This window comes from Camelina sativa, chromosome 7 (genome assembly GCF_030686135.1).
Source record: "Camelina sativa cultivar CO46 ecotype springtype chromosome 7, ASM3068613v1".
Classification (NCBI taxonomy): Eukaryota; Viridiplantae; Streptophyta; class Magnoliopsida; order Brassicales; family Brassicaceae; genus Camelina; species Camelina sativa.
In genome coordinates, this window is record NC_141886.1 from 29566031 (window position 1) to 29580562 (window position 14532).

Below are 14532 nucleotides of genomic sequence, written 5' to 3' on the forward strand. Positions count from 1 at the left end.
GGATCATACAGCATTGTTAGGGGGAAGAGAGTCATACACTACAATGTAGAACAATTAGACCGGAAGAGTCATGCTTACCACATTTTTAAATCTAACCAAAGAAAAGAGAGTCAAACATTGATTCATTTAAACATTAAACTCATATAAAGTTTCATTTGGTTTATAGGTTCACCTTGGAGCGGAACTTGAGAACACAAATTGTGTCTTCTTCCCAAATCAGCTCCAACATGATCGATTCGTTCGCCTTCACACAGTTAGCTTGGAGGAATCCTTTCCAGCCTCCTACCATTCTTAATCTTTTACTTTTGTCGTCCTCCAGATGCAGTTTCGTGGACCACTTCTTACCTTGTTTATCCAACAGAGTCATTTTAGTTTCTTTATCGATGTCATTCATCCTTGTGAAGGGTCTTGGAAGACGCTGCAAAACACAGATTCAACACAAAAGATTTATATTTGATAGACAGTATACAAAAGACAATGCTTCTTTGGAGTGATGAAACTAACCAGTACAGAAGCTGAGACGTTGTAAGGTGTAAGAGTTAATGTCACAAATCGGTTTTTCGATGGTGAAGATGAAGCTGTCCATCTCAATAATCTACGCTTCTTTTCATTTCTTCTTGAGCATTCCTGTGAGTTTTTCTCGTCATGGCTACTCTCTTCATCGCTTTCCTGATCTCTCGAAAGAGACTCTCCTTTGTTAGCTTCTGAGCTCTCTTCTTCTTCTTCTTCCCCCTCATTTGGGATCAAACGTAGAGTGAGAGTTCCTCTTTTTTTGATCAGTTTGAAAGTTACTATACTTCCAGCACTAAGGCCATTGGCACGACAGAAACTTTTCCATCCACGTTTGATGAAAAAAGTTCCGCACCAGTTCTTTCGTCTCAAATCTAGAGTCCATGATCTGCCCTTTTGGTTCATCAGAATCATCTCTCCACGTTTTGTATATATTCCATTTTCCCTCATAAACTTCTTTGGAAGATACTGAAAAAATCATAACAATATACAACGTGAACGTTATCTAATTCAGAGTCCAAGAGTTTTTATTTTGGTTCAAATAGAGAGAGTAAAATATACCATTGTGTCATAACGTAGCGACGAAGGCGCAATACTAGCCACAAAACAAGAGTTATCTAGTGAAGAGGACTCTGTGTCTCTTCTTGGACTCTTCTTCATTTTCCTCTGCCTTTGAATCTTCCCTGAAAAAGAAAGGAATGAAACTAAGCAAATATGTGCACATTTCTTGAATGTCAAGTGTCATGGTTAAAGATAGAGATCAGACAGAACACAACTCACTGATGTTGCTATCTTCATCGCTCTCCGGTTCTGTGGAAAGAGACACATCATTAGCTTCTTCTTTTTGCTCTTTAGGTAACAAACGTAGAACACGAGTTCCTCTTCTTTGGATCATTTTGAAAGTGACGGTATCTCCACTTTTAAGTCCATTGGCATGACAAAAATTGATCCAACCTCCTCTGATATAAATCGTTCCGCATGATGGCTTTTGTTTCATTTTTAAAGTCCATGATCTGCCCTTTTCATTCATCAGAACAATCTCTCCAGATCCAGTGACTACACCATTTTCCCTCACAAAAGCCTTTGGAAAAAGCTGAAGAAAAACATTACAATAAATTCATTCAGACCCTAGAATGAGAGTTTCCTTTTGGAGTTCCGATGAAGATCGAGAACAATACCAATAAGTCATAACGTAGACTCGAAGGCGCGACGTTAACCACAAAACAAGAGTCTTGTTCATTTTCCTCATTTGGACTTTTCTTCTCCTTCTTCTTCTCTGGAAAAAGAAGAGAATCTAAGTGTTAAATAGTCAAACTGGTTCTCTATACCAACAGATCCATATGAACACAGAGTCAGAGTTACAGAGAGAACAGAACACAACTCACCGAGGTTGCTCTCCTCTTCTAAACAAGAACCATGTTGAATTTCACAACAACTAGGTCCCAATAGTGTCACATGGAAAGCCAAGTCTCTCTCTTGTCTGAAAATGACAATGTCGCCGATTCGAAGATCATGTGCAAGAGCGAACTCTTTCCAACCATCAGTGAGTCTTTGGCCATCTAACTTCACATTCCAGATTATCTTGGACGCGTCTGATCTTAGCTTTGCCGTCTTCTTCTGCTCATCTCTTCCTTTTATATACTTCACGAAGAAGGCTACTGGAATTGTCTGAACCAACATGCAAATACAAAACCAGACTCATCTTTCTCAATTAGCTTCTCAGAGAGACAGACACAAGATAGAAAAAATGGTATAGAGAATTAGAGACGGAGAGAGAGAGAGAGTACCAAGTGGCTGTGAAATCCGGGAAGAAGAGGCTTGAAGAAATGTTTATTTGCCATCTCCCAAAGTCTACGGCACAGTTTCTTGGAGGAAAGAATTGTAAACAGTTCCTACTGTCTATTATTTTAGTGTTCCTGGAACTCTGACAGCATTCACTCAAGAAGACACTTCGATGACATATTTTTTTTAGGTAGATGTCTTTAATATGGACATTTATTGTGAACCTTTTTTATCATCTTTTATATCCCATATACAAAAGTTAGGTTCTTATTAGAACCGATTTTGGTTAAACAGTCCGGTTCGGTTCTGGAAGAATTTTCTAAATTTGATGTTGATTTTTTTTTGCTTTGTGTGTGTTTTTAAACTGTTGATATTTATTTTCATACAAGTTATGTAACATCATCAACGCTGATTGTGCTAGAATTCTATATAGGTAATCAAAACCAGACATTAATTGGGGTTGTGAGAAACCAGCACGTTGTTGGAAACCAGGAGCTTAAAACGACACGATGTGTTTTCAAAAATAGTCCCACATCGCTTGAATCCAAAATAATGACTGTGGCCAGTGGACTATAAATAAAGAAGTATATGCTTCGTTCAAATTACTTACCTGGACGGGGTCAACTCGTGATCATGAAGACGAGTGGCCTAGGCTAGTGACCACATTGCACATAACGTCGGGGTGCTTAGCCTAAGGTCTTCCCATGAGGAAGAGCCTGCGTCATTATTTGTGGCAGAGGGGGTTTGCGTTCGCGCAGCCCCTACCATTCATTATTATTCTCAAAATTTCTTATATTCTCAGCAACAAAAGTTATTAACCTATTTTAGAACTCAATTAACCAAATTTTTTTATTTGGTTGTACATACATGCCTTTAAATGTATTTTTATTACATTCGTAATTGATCATTTTTGTATTTAGCGTCTGAGAACAAAACTTAAGTACCGGAGTTGTATCTTCTACATAACTGAACTCCAAAGTAAAAGATTGTCCTAACTTGACGCCATTAGCCTCACAATATCCTTCCCAACCACAACCCAAGGAGACAGTTCCATCTCTTGACAACAGATATCCTGACCATTCCATTCCGTTGTCACTCAAAAGACTTACCTTCCCAAGTCTGTTTATACCATTAGCCTTCATGAATTGACTTGGAAGTTGCTGCAGAAGATTTGAACAAACACATTATCAATTATAACTCAAGAAAGAAACTAACTTAAATCTGAAACAAGAATAGTTTAATGAAGTTACCAGTTTACAGGCTTTGACATCTTCATGTGTGAGTGTTAATGTGATATAAAACAAGTAAGAGTTAAAAGCAAAGATAAACTTACCAGTCTACACTTTTTGATACCAGAAGATGTAATTGTTAATGTCACAAATTGTTTTTGGCTCGATGGAGAAGAATCTTCTTTCTCCCTGTCACTCGTAGGTTCTGCATCAGACAAACTAAGCACCGGAGTTGTGTCTTCCCATATCAACTTGAGCGTGAAGCTTGACTTTAAGTTGTTCTCTTTAACAAAATCTTTCCAACCCTTTCTCATTTTCATTGTTCCTTTGTTGTCTAGTATTAGTTTAGTCAGCCACTTTTTACCATCTTTACCCAATAGATACATCTCCCCAGGCTTGATGTCATTTTCCCTCAAGAATGGCTTTGGAAGACACTGTAAATATTTCGAAGGAATAAAACATGCGTCAAAACAAACAAGGGCAGAATCAAGACTTGTTTTTTCATAAACTTACCAGTTTTTCAAGTCTGATATAATCCGGTGGAAGTGTAAATGTTATGAATCGCTTATGACGCGACGAGTATGATGAATATGATGAAAATTTCCATTCTGAAGCATCCTTCTTTTTTTCTGTCAATGACTCCGGTGAGCTGCACTCGTCTTCACTACCTTCCCCTGCTATGTTCTCTTCCTTACTGCTATGTTTTGTAGCAACAGATTCTCTCTTGCTAGCTTCTGAACAGTCTCTTTGCCTTCTATCACTAGTGGACTCTGTAGGCCTTCTATCACTAGTGGACTCTGTAGGGGAGAAACTGAGCACAGGTGTTTCCTCGTTTCTCACTAGTTGAAACATAAAGAAACCTCCTGCTTTTTGACCGTTTTCATCGCAGAAATTTCTCCAACCTCGGCTTATATATGACGATTCGTTGAACCTCAGATCTAATAGCCATGATCTTTCCCCTCCGTCTGTTAAAACAATCTCGCGGCATTTTCTTGTGAAGTGTAGTGGAAGATACTGCAAGCAACAGATTAATACACAAGACTCGGATTAATTTACTTACTTTGTATATCATAGTCAACTTTCAGAATTTCTTCATGACTCTTTTTTTTAGTTTCTTGTCTAACCAACATACCAATAATATATAGCAATTGTGAACAAACAGTTTCTTTAATTTCATGACTCTATATACATGGAAGTAGGAGTAATAGGCAACTAGAACAAATCAAACTAAGCAGAATCGAAACGAAATTCAGATTTTTACTTCAGCAAGGTTTCTCCCACACCAAAGTAAACAAAGATGAACCAAATCCAACTTGAAGCTAAAATACATACGGTTATTAACCTAAGACGTTTTATCAAACTGAACCAAAACAAAAACTGAAGTTAAAATTTTGATTTTGCTTCCAAACAAAACTAGACTACACACCTAAATGCCCAACACTAGAAACAGCCCTTTGTTTAGTGAGTAATTAAACCAATTAGTATGATATGAAGGTCAATGCAAGAGTAAAGTAAATTACCAGTGTATCTGAGCGTAGATTCGAAGCCGTGACAAGAGCCACAAAACATGAGTTGTCTGATGAAGATGAAGATGAAGAAACTACATCTGCTTCCGCTTCTTGAATGTTCTTCGCTTTCTTCTTCCTGGGAATCTCTGTATCAGAGAAACATCCTACATATTGAAAACCATGGATACATTTACAGTAACACAATAGAGTACAGAAGAAGTAAAAATTTACCTATGCTATCCTCATCATCATCAAGAACATCTCCATGGTTTGATGAAAAGTCTACTTGTGTTATTGGATGCAAACGCTTTTTCAACAAATCTTTACCTAATTTAGTAAACAGTTGTTCTCTTACTAACACATCTTTGAAACACTAATCTCCAAACACAGAATCAGAATTCAGAACAAGACTTAGTTTACCCTTATAGTCTTGAATCTCCGAGTAATTAGGTCCTAAATCCGAAACATGGAACACCATATCACCTACATATCTAACAACAACGACATCACCGATCTGAAGATCATGAGCCAACGCAAACTCTTTCCAGCTTCCACCAGTAAGACTCCGAGCAGACATCTTCACCTTCCAGGTTTTGTCAGAAATATCCGATTTTATCTCCGCGACGCTTCTTCTTCCTTCAATATACTTTGAGAAGAAGTCTTCAGGAATCGTCTGCAACAACACAAAGAAATTGACCAAAACAGAACAACGAAATCTCTGAACTAGCTTGGTCCAAAGAGAAGAGATAACATACGAGTTGTTTGTGAAAGCCAGAAGCAAGTGTGTGGAAGAACTGCGGGTAAATTCTTGATTTCGCCATTGTTGAATTGAAGAAGCAACTTCTTCAAGAGCAGAGAAAAAATAAAACCCTAGAGGCCTAGAAGTTTTCTTAACTCACGAACCTTTCCTTTTTCTAACGAGGTTTCGACAGTGGCACAAATTTGTAATTAAAGTGAAAAGGCATAGGCATGTTTGTCTTTACATAATTGTAATTGTTAAATGTTGTTGACTTTGCCAAATAAGTCACGATAAGTTGACTAACTTGTTCAACTTAACAAATTAACAAAGTTAACTTTTCGTTGAGATATGTTAATCTATTGAACAACGTCGTTGTGATTAGAAGTTAAGACTGAAAAACAAACGACGGCGTTTTAGATTAAAAATAAGAGAGAATCAAATGACAATTTAAATTATGTTAAATTTACATTAAAACCAGTTTATTTATGAGAGAGAATCCAATGGAAAATTAAATTAGGTTAATTTAATTATGTTAGTCAACTTAACGACGTGATATATTTGGCAAAATCAACAAAAGTTACCAATTAAAATAGAAAATCAACAAAAATTAACCATTATAAATGGAAATTCAATAAAAATTACCTGACAAAGTTAAAAGCTTTTCTGGCATTTTTTTCACTGTTGAATATTTGTTTTGACATTTTTCCCAATAAATAAGCAATGGAGAGCTAGATGTTAGAAAAAAAGCAATGGAGTTTGTACTTTTGTACTATATAATCAATTGCTACAAAGAGATGAAGCAGCAACTATAGAGCAAAAGACTCGAGACATTTTCATAATAAAACTCAAATTTGGTCTCTAGATCTAGGGTGTCAACACAAAGTCCATAAAACTGGTACTTTAAATCCTAAAACTTAATAATAATCTAGAGCTGGCCAATCATCCGGATACAATTTCGACATAAGAACAATACGGATGATGTCTTAGTAAGTAATATATACAGCCTAAGAATTTAAGGAACTAATGGACAAATCTAAACGTTTCTCACAATCCTATTCTTTTCACCTAAAGCCAAACAACAAACGTATAAGTTATCTTTTCCTAATTAATTTTTCTTTTGTGTTTAGTCTACGGAGAAGAGAACTTAAGTACCGGAGTTGTATCTTGTTTATTGATGAACTCCAAAGTAAAAGGCTCTCCTACCTGCACGCCATTAGCCTCACAAAAGCCTTTCCAACCACAGCCTAAAGCGACAGTTCCATCTCTTGTCAACAGATATCCTGACCATTCCATTCCGTTTTCAGTCAAAAGAGTTATCTTCCCAAGTCTGTTGATACCATTAGCCTTCATGAATTGACTTGGAAGAATCTGCAGAAGATTTGAACAAACACATCTCTCATTACCAATTATAGTTCAAGATAAAAACCAACTCAAATCTGAAACAAGAATAGTTTGATGAAGTTACCAGTTTACTGGCCTTAACATCTTCAGGTGTGAGTGCTAATGTCACGAGTCTGTTTTCGATTGTTGGGGATGAATCTCTGTTTTTAGGTTCTGAGAAAATCGACTCTTCCTTGTTAGATTTTGAACTGCTAAACTCTTTGCGTAACAGACTGAGCATGGGAGTTGTGTCTTCCCATATTAATTCCATCGTAAAGGAGTCGCCTTGCTTGAAGTCATTTGCTTTAGCAAACTCTTTCCAGCCTTCTCCCAAACTCATTTTACCTATGCTGTCTCGCTGAAGCTTTGTCAGCCACTTTGTACCATCTGTATCCAACAGATATATCGTTCCAGGCTTGTTAATATTATTATCCCTCGCAAATTGCGCTGAAAGAACCTGGACAATGATTTGAAAGGAGAATAAAACAAGTAAGAATTGAAGCAAGAAAAAGTTATCTGCGAAACAAGAATTGTTTGATAAACTTACCAGTCTACAGTTTTTGACACCAGAAGGTGTAATTGTTAATGTCACATATTGTTTTTGGCTCGATTGATTCCTCTCTCTATCCACTGACCTCCTCTCCTCTTTGCCGTTATCATCTTTGATGTTCTTGTCTTTGCTGATTTTTTTACAGGTCTTAGGTTCGATGGGAAGAGACTTTTTCTGGTTTGTTGCTGCTCCTCCTGCTTCTCTGCCAATGCTACATTCTGCAGGACACAAGCTGAACACAGGAGTTTGCTCTTCCCAAAGCAACTTGAGCGTGAAGGTGTCACCTGTCTTTAAGCCATTATCTTTAACAAAATCTTTCCAGCCTTTTCCAAAAGCCAACCTTCCACTTGTCTTGTCTAATAACAAATTCGTCTGGTGCTTTATACCGTTTTTTCCCAACAAAGTAACGATCCCAGGCTTGATATCATTCATCCTCGTGAATTTCATTGAGAGACGCTGTTGAAGATCTCAGTTAAGAAAAAAAGTTTGTCAAAACCAATTAAAGGACAATAAACTAAAAAACCACTGAAACAAGAGTCGATTGATAAACTTACCAATATACTCCTTTCGACACTGTAAGGTGTAATTGTTAATGTCACAAATTGCTTTCGGCTTGATGGAGTTGAATCTCTCCATTTCAGATGACTCTTCTTTTTCTCCCACGACCTGCTCTTCTCCTTACTCTCATTGGTCTTGATCTTGTCTCTGTTGCTAGTATCTATGAAACGAGACTGTTTCTCAATAGCTTTTAAAAATTCTTCTAGCTCTCTGTCATTGTTAGATTCTGCACAGCACAAACTAAGCACAGGAATTGTTTCTTCCCATATCAACTTGAGTGTGAAACCCGACTCTAAGCCGTTTGCTTTAACAAAATCTTTCCAACCCTTTCCCAAAGCCATTGTTCCTCTACAGTCCAGTAGAAGATTTGTCAACCATCTTCTACCATCTTTATCCAAAAGAAATATCTCCCCAGGCTTATTGATGCCATTCTCCCTCACGAAGGGTGCTGCAAGACTCTGTATATATATATATGACAGAAGCTGAATAAACATGCGTCAAAACTAATAAAGGGCAGAATCAAGAGTTGTTTTTGATAAACTTACCAGTTTTCCAATTTTGTCATAATACGGTGGAAGTGTAAATTTTATGAATCGCTTATGACATGGCGAATATGATGAATATGGTGAACCTCTTGGTTTCAGAATATACTTATTTTTTTCTATATCCATCAATGACTCCGGTGAGCTGGACTCGTCTTTACTGCCCTCCCCTGCTATGTTCTCTTCCACACTACTAAGTTTTGTGGCAACAGATTCTCTCTTGCTAGCTTCCGAACAATCTCTTTGCCTTCTATCGCTAATGGATTCTGTAGGATATAAACTGAGCACAGGCGTTTCCCCGTTTCCCACTAGTTGAAACATAAAGAATCCTCCAGCTTTTTGACCATTTTCATCACAGAAACTTCTCCAACCTCGGCTTATGTAGAAAGTATCAGATGATTCGTTGAACCCCAGATCCAATGCCCATGATCTTTCCTTCCCATCTGTTAGAACAATCTCACGGAATTTTCTCGTAAGACTATTTGATCTTGTGAAATGTAGTGGAAGATACTGCAAGCACCAAAATAACACAAGACTTGGATTAATTTTACTTAGGGGCCGATATGTATATCACAGGCATTTTCAGAATTTCCTCATGACTCTTTGTTTAGGTTCATGATAAAGCAACTTAACAATCATGTAGCAAACGTGAATAGACATTTTCTTTAGTTATATGATTCTATATCGCATGAAAATAGTAGTACTATGCAGTTAGAGCAACTCGAACCAATCGAAATAAAACCAAATCAGCCCAAACAGAACCAAAACAAAATTGCGGCGACATTTGTACCACTAGAAACTAGACAAAGATGGACTATATCCAACTTGAAACTAAAAGAAACACATACAGTTACCTTAGATGTTTTACCAAAATTTAACAAAGACAAAATTGATGTTAACTTCTGATTTTGCTTCAACAGTTTTCTCCTAAAGCCAAAGTAGACTACATACAGTTAAATATGCAAAAAAAAAAAAAAAAAACAAAAAAAAAAAAAACAATTAGTATGATAGTGAGGTCAATGCATACCAGTTTATCTGTCCTTAGATTCAAAAAGCCGTGACAAGTGCCACAAAACACGAGTTGTCGTCGGCTGATGAAGAAGAAGAAGAAGAAGAAACTGCTTTTGCTTCTTCACTGTTTGTCCTCGCTCTCTTCTCTCTAGGAAGCTCTTTTATCAAAAACATCCCACATGTTAAACCCTCAAAATACTGTTTCAGTGTTACTTGGACTCATACAATCTAACAGCATACAAAAGAGAAAGTGAAGTTACCTTCATCATCAACATCAACATCTCCTTTGTTTGATGAAAACTCTACTTGATGCAAACGCCTTTTCAACAAATATTTACCTGATTTAGCAAATTAACAGTTTATTTCTTTACTAACAAACACAAACCTCCAAAAAACACAGAACAACGACTAAGTTTACCCTCATCATTGTTTTGCATCTCCGAGTGATTAGGTCCTAAATCAGAAACATGAAACACACTATCCCCAACATATCTAACAAGGACAACATCTCCGATTCGAAAATAATTAGCCACCGTAAACTCTTCCCAGCCGTCAGTAAATCTCCGACCAGACATCTTCACTTGCCATGTTCTATCCGAAACGTCTGATTTCACCTCCGCGACGCTTCCTCCTTCAACATACTTTGAGAAGAAGTCCTCAGGAATCGTCTACGACAACACAATCCAAACAATATGATTTAAACAGAAGAAATGAAAATCGTAGAGAAAGAGGGATGAAGAAGAACTGAAGAGATAGTTTACGAAGTGAGTGTGAAAGCCAGGAACAAGTGTATGGAAGAATTGCGGATGATGAACCCTTGATGTCGTCGCCATTGTTGAAGAAGCTCACTTCAAGGGAAGAAAGAAACAAAACCCTTGAAAATAATTTTTTTTTTTTTCTGTTGGAAGTATTTAACAACTTTTTTTTATTTTGGGGCAAAAGCCAAAAATTAGTTTGTTCTGTTTATGATGAATTTGTGTGGGAGAATCGGAATCTCCATTGACCCTCTCACTCTCTCTCTCTCTCTCTCTCTCTCTCTCTGTCTGGCTTCGTTTTTCGTTTTCCCGGCGAAATCGTCGAAGCTTCTCGACCTCTCAACAGATCGATTGGGCCAGAGTATATTAGAAATGGGCCTATTGAATTCTTTACAGGTCCAATCTATTATGATATGATGACCATAATCGGTATTCGGTACGGTATTTCGTTTTTGGTCATCGATTTTTGATTTTTTTTCAATTATGTTCGGTTTGGTATTTTGATTTTGGTCAATATGTATAAAGCAAAACAAAAAAAATAGTCTGATTGCTAGACAATTTCCAGAATATTAGGTGGCGTTTATTAAAAATAAAAAATAGTTCGTAAATAATATGGCATTCAAATCCTAATCAATTAACTAAACACTATATATATAGTTATATATTTTTTTTTTTAAAACAAGATAAATTTGACAACAACTCCGAACACTAATATAAATTCTAATAGAAGACGGACGACGACAAGTAATCTCTATATCTCCATATTATATATATGTTAGATTAGGACATGTGCTAGAGCACTGTTGAAATTCCTTTTATTTATATTATAAATTTAGAATAAAATATAATTTATATGATTGTTTTAAAAAAAATTTCTGGATAAAACATTATGAAATAAAATCATATGCTAAATATGATAGTTTGAAAAAACATTTTTTGTAAGTTTTATATTGTTAATTTTGTAATTTTATGTATGAGAAATGATTATGTTTGTTGTTTGTTTTTATTTTAATTTTTGAACATGTTTGGTGAAAGTTTTTTAATATGACTCATGCTTAGGTAAAATTTCATTTTCAACTGCACAATAAAATCTCGAAATCACGATTAAGTGTGATAAATTGCCAATATTTTATTTCTTTTTACGCCTAATAGTATATTTTTATGCTTAAAAGTATATATATTATAACAATACATGAAATATTAAAGATGACCAATTAATCTATAATCTTTTTTTTGTAACCAAACTATATTTAATCTATAACCTATTTTGTAATCAATTTATAAAAATTATATAGTCTACAAAAAAAAGTTAGTTGTATCCTATAAGGGATTACGCAGAGTTTTTTTAAATATAAAATTATTCGTGATAATATGGCTCCCAAATCCTAATCCTAATCAGTTAAGTAAACACATATTAGAAGTAAATAAACAAGATAACTAATATAAATCCTAACAGAGGAAAGACGACGACGAGTCCGTACTTCGAAAACAACTCCAAACACATAACTTAATTATTTCTTTCTATTGCCAAAAAAAAAAAAAAAAAAAAAAGCTATGCCGATCGAAGAAGAAGAGGTGTCTAAAGATGTAGAGGCTGCAGAAACATTACTGATTATGAAAAGCTCAAAGCCAACGAGGGAAGAGTATCAGAGACTTCGGTTATGTATGCTTAATCATGCGGAGTGGAGAATGTCTTTTCGAAGAAACGAAAGCTCGAGTTCGACGACGATTGCTACTGGTTCTTCTACCGTCATGGAGCTTACGCATAAAGAAGAAGACCTTAATGACACTAGAAACTTACATAATCTCCCTCCTTCTATGTTTTCTCTCATATTAGAACGACAATCTAAGAAGGCAGAAGGCAGTACAAAACCTTATAAGTTTCCCAAGGTAAGAAACCCGACGCCAGAGTGGCTTATCAGGTTGATGAGAGAAAAGAACGATGGAGACGAGGAAGACAATTCAAAGAAGATTATAGATAAAGCATTGACAGCAAGCGATGTGGATGCAAAGAAAAATCGTCTCTCGATACCTATCAGCAACATTGTGGAGTTGGATTTCTTGAACCACGCGGAAGAACTTATCATTGAAACTGATGCCAATAAGCTTCCTAAAGTAGGATTAAACGCGATACTCTTGGCTACTTATCGAAATGAAATTAAGGAATATTTCATGAGATTGAAATTATGGATGATGGGGGACTGTCCTGTATACAATTTGGTTACAAATTGGAATCAAGTGGTTAAAGATTTTAGTCTAGAGAGTGAAGATCAGATCAGCCTCTGGTCTTTCCGCTCCGAAGACCAACTCTATTTCGTTCTCGTTCCTTTCTCCGCCGAGTGATTCTGGGACGATAAGGCTTCTTAAGGTTAGTGAACACATAATGATGACTTGCCTGACAAGGAAGCTTGGGTTATTTCTTCTCTAAGGGAGTTTTTAGGGTTTTTTAAAATTAATTTATTGTTAATGGAATTTTTAAATGTGTTTTTTTTTGGATTTGATGATTGATTTTTAGGTTTTTTTTAGTAGGTTTTGGTTATTAGTTTTTTTTTTATAATGTGGATGTTTAATGGATTTTTGGGTTCTTCTTACGTTTTTGTTTTTTCTTTTAATTATGTGTTTTTGTTAATGTTTCGCAATTCTACTACTAAGATACAGAATACAGTAGTGTTTTAGTAAACGAGAAAATTGATTTTATTACAACTGATTTAATAAGAAAGAAAACACGCTCTAACATTAGCATTATGACTTTTCATAATAAAACCAACACAAAAACTCCATACACTGATTTTTTTTATTTTTTATATAAATCAAATCCTCAAATCAATAATCTAAAAGCTTACCAATCCGGACAAATAAATCTAGACGTTTCTCTATTCTTGTGACATAAGGCAACAATAAGTATATGCCATACTGGCTTTATAGATTCAAAGTTCACACATAACATAATATATGTAATACATAACACCCATTGCCTGCATAAAATCCACTCTGTTGACCTTATTTCAGTTTAAAGTTAGGTGTCATTAGAAACACTAACTCTATGTATAAAAACCAAAATACCAAGTTTTTCTCTTATGTTATTAGGCATATATATATTTATAACTTACAAACAAAGGTTTAGTTTAAAGCAAGGCTTGTCGACTTTACATGCTTTTAGTTTTAACATTTTAATATCTTTACTCTACGGAGTTGGAACTGAACTTAAACACATGAGTTGTGTCTTGTTCACAAATACATTCCAAAGTGAATGAATCTCCTATCTTAACGCCATTAGCCTCACAAAAGCCCTTCCAACCAGATCCCAGAGCCACAAATCCATCTTTTGAGAGTAGATATGCAAAGCACTTCATTCTGTGTTGACCCAAGATAGTTATCCTCCCGAGCTTGTTGATGCCATTAGCCTTCATGAACTGACTTGGAATAATCTTCAAAATATTTGAATAAATACAATTCGTTACTAATTGGAATCAAGACATAAACTAACACATCTTCGAAACAAGACTTATCTGATGAACTTACGAGCTTACAGTCTCTGACATCTTCTGGTGTGAGTGTTAATGTCACAAATCGATTTCGGATTGCCGAAGACGAGTCTGTCCTCTCCTCTCTGTTGCTAGTGGCTTTGTTTCCTCTGGTAGGTTCAGCAGAAATCGACCCTTTCTCGCTATCTTTGCAACGCTCTCCTTGCTGGCTTCTACCACTTGTGGCCTCTGTACTGAACAAACTGAGCATAGGAGTTCCATTCTCCAAAATTACCTCCAACGTGAATGATTCGCCGCTTTTTAAGCCGTTTGCTATAGCAAAATTTTTCCAGCCTTTTCCGATACACATCACTCCTGTTTTTCCCCGTCCAATATTGGCCTCCCACTTTGTACCATCTTTGCCAATCAAAGTTATCTTCCCAGGTTTGTCCAAGCCATTCTCTCTTGTGAATGAAAATGGAAGATGCTGAAACATAATTGAAC

At 36.0% G+C, this 14532-nt stretch overlaps 1 non-coding gene and 3 pseudogenes across 3 annotated transcripts; 2 read left to right on the forward strand and 2 right to left on the reverse strand.

The window, feature by feature from the left end:
- Nucleotides 1–37: 37 nt before the first annotated feature.
- LOC104702986 (B3 domain-containing protein REM13-like) lies at nucleotides 38–10875 on the reverse strand (annotated as a pseudogene). The gene is made up of 17 exons (XR_015562516.1): nucleotides 10571–10875; nucleotides 10228–10477; nucleotides 10070–10147; nucleotides 9826–9967; nucleotides 8802–9308; nucleotides 8253–8714; nucleotides 7696–8154; nucleotides 7234–7605; nucleotides 3646–3955; nucleotides 3543–3562; nucleotides 3237–3452; nucleotides 1896–2178; nucleotides 1689–1786; nucleotides 1291–1603; nucleotides 1072–1193; nucleotides 505–978; nucleotides 38–418 (listed from the first exon to the last, which is right to left on the reverse strand). The product of XR_015562516.1 is annotated as a B3 domain-containing protein REM13-like (transcript).
- Nucleotides 2895–3056, forward strand: LOC147941843 (U1 spliceosomal RNA). The gene has a single exon (XR_015563001.1). It is a non-coding gene; the product is annotated as a U1 spliceosomal RNA (small nuclear RNA).
- A 1243-nt stretch (nucleotides 10876–12118) lies between the features above and the next one.
- Nucleotides 12119–12907, forward strand: LOC104705020 (B3 domain-containing protein At2g24670 pseudogene; annotated as a pseudogene).
- Nucleotides 12908–13631: 724 nt separating this feature from the next.
- LOC147941844 (B3 domain-containing protein REM12-like) lies at nucleotides 13632–14510 on the reverse strand (annotated as a pseudogene). Its single transcript, XR_015562505.1, has 2 exons — nucleotides 14087–14510; nucleotides 13632–13992 (listed from the first exon to the last, which is right to left on the reverse strand). The product of XR_015562505.1 is annotated as a B3 domain-containing protein REM12-like (transcript).
- Nucleotides 14511–14532: the final 22 nt, after the last annotated feature.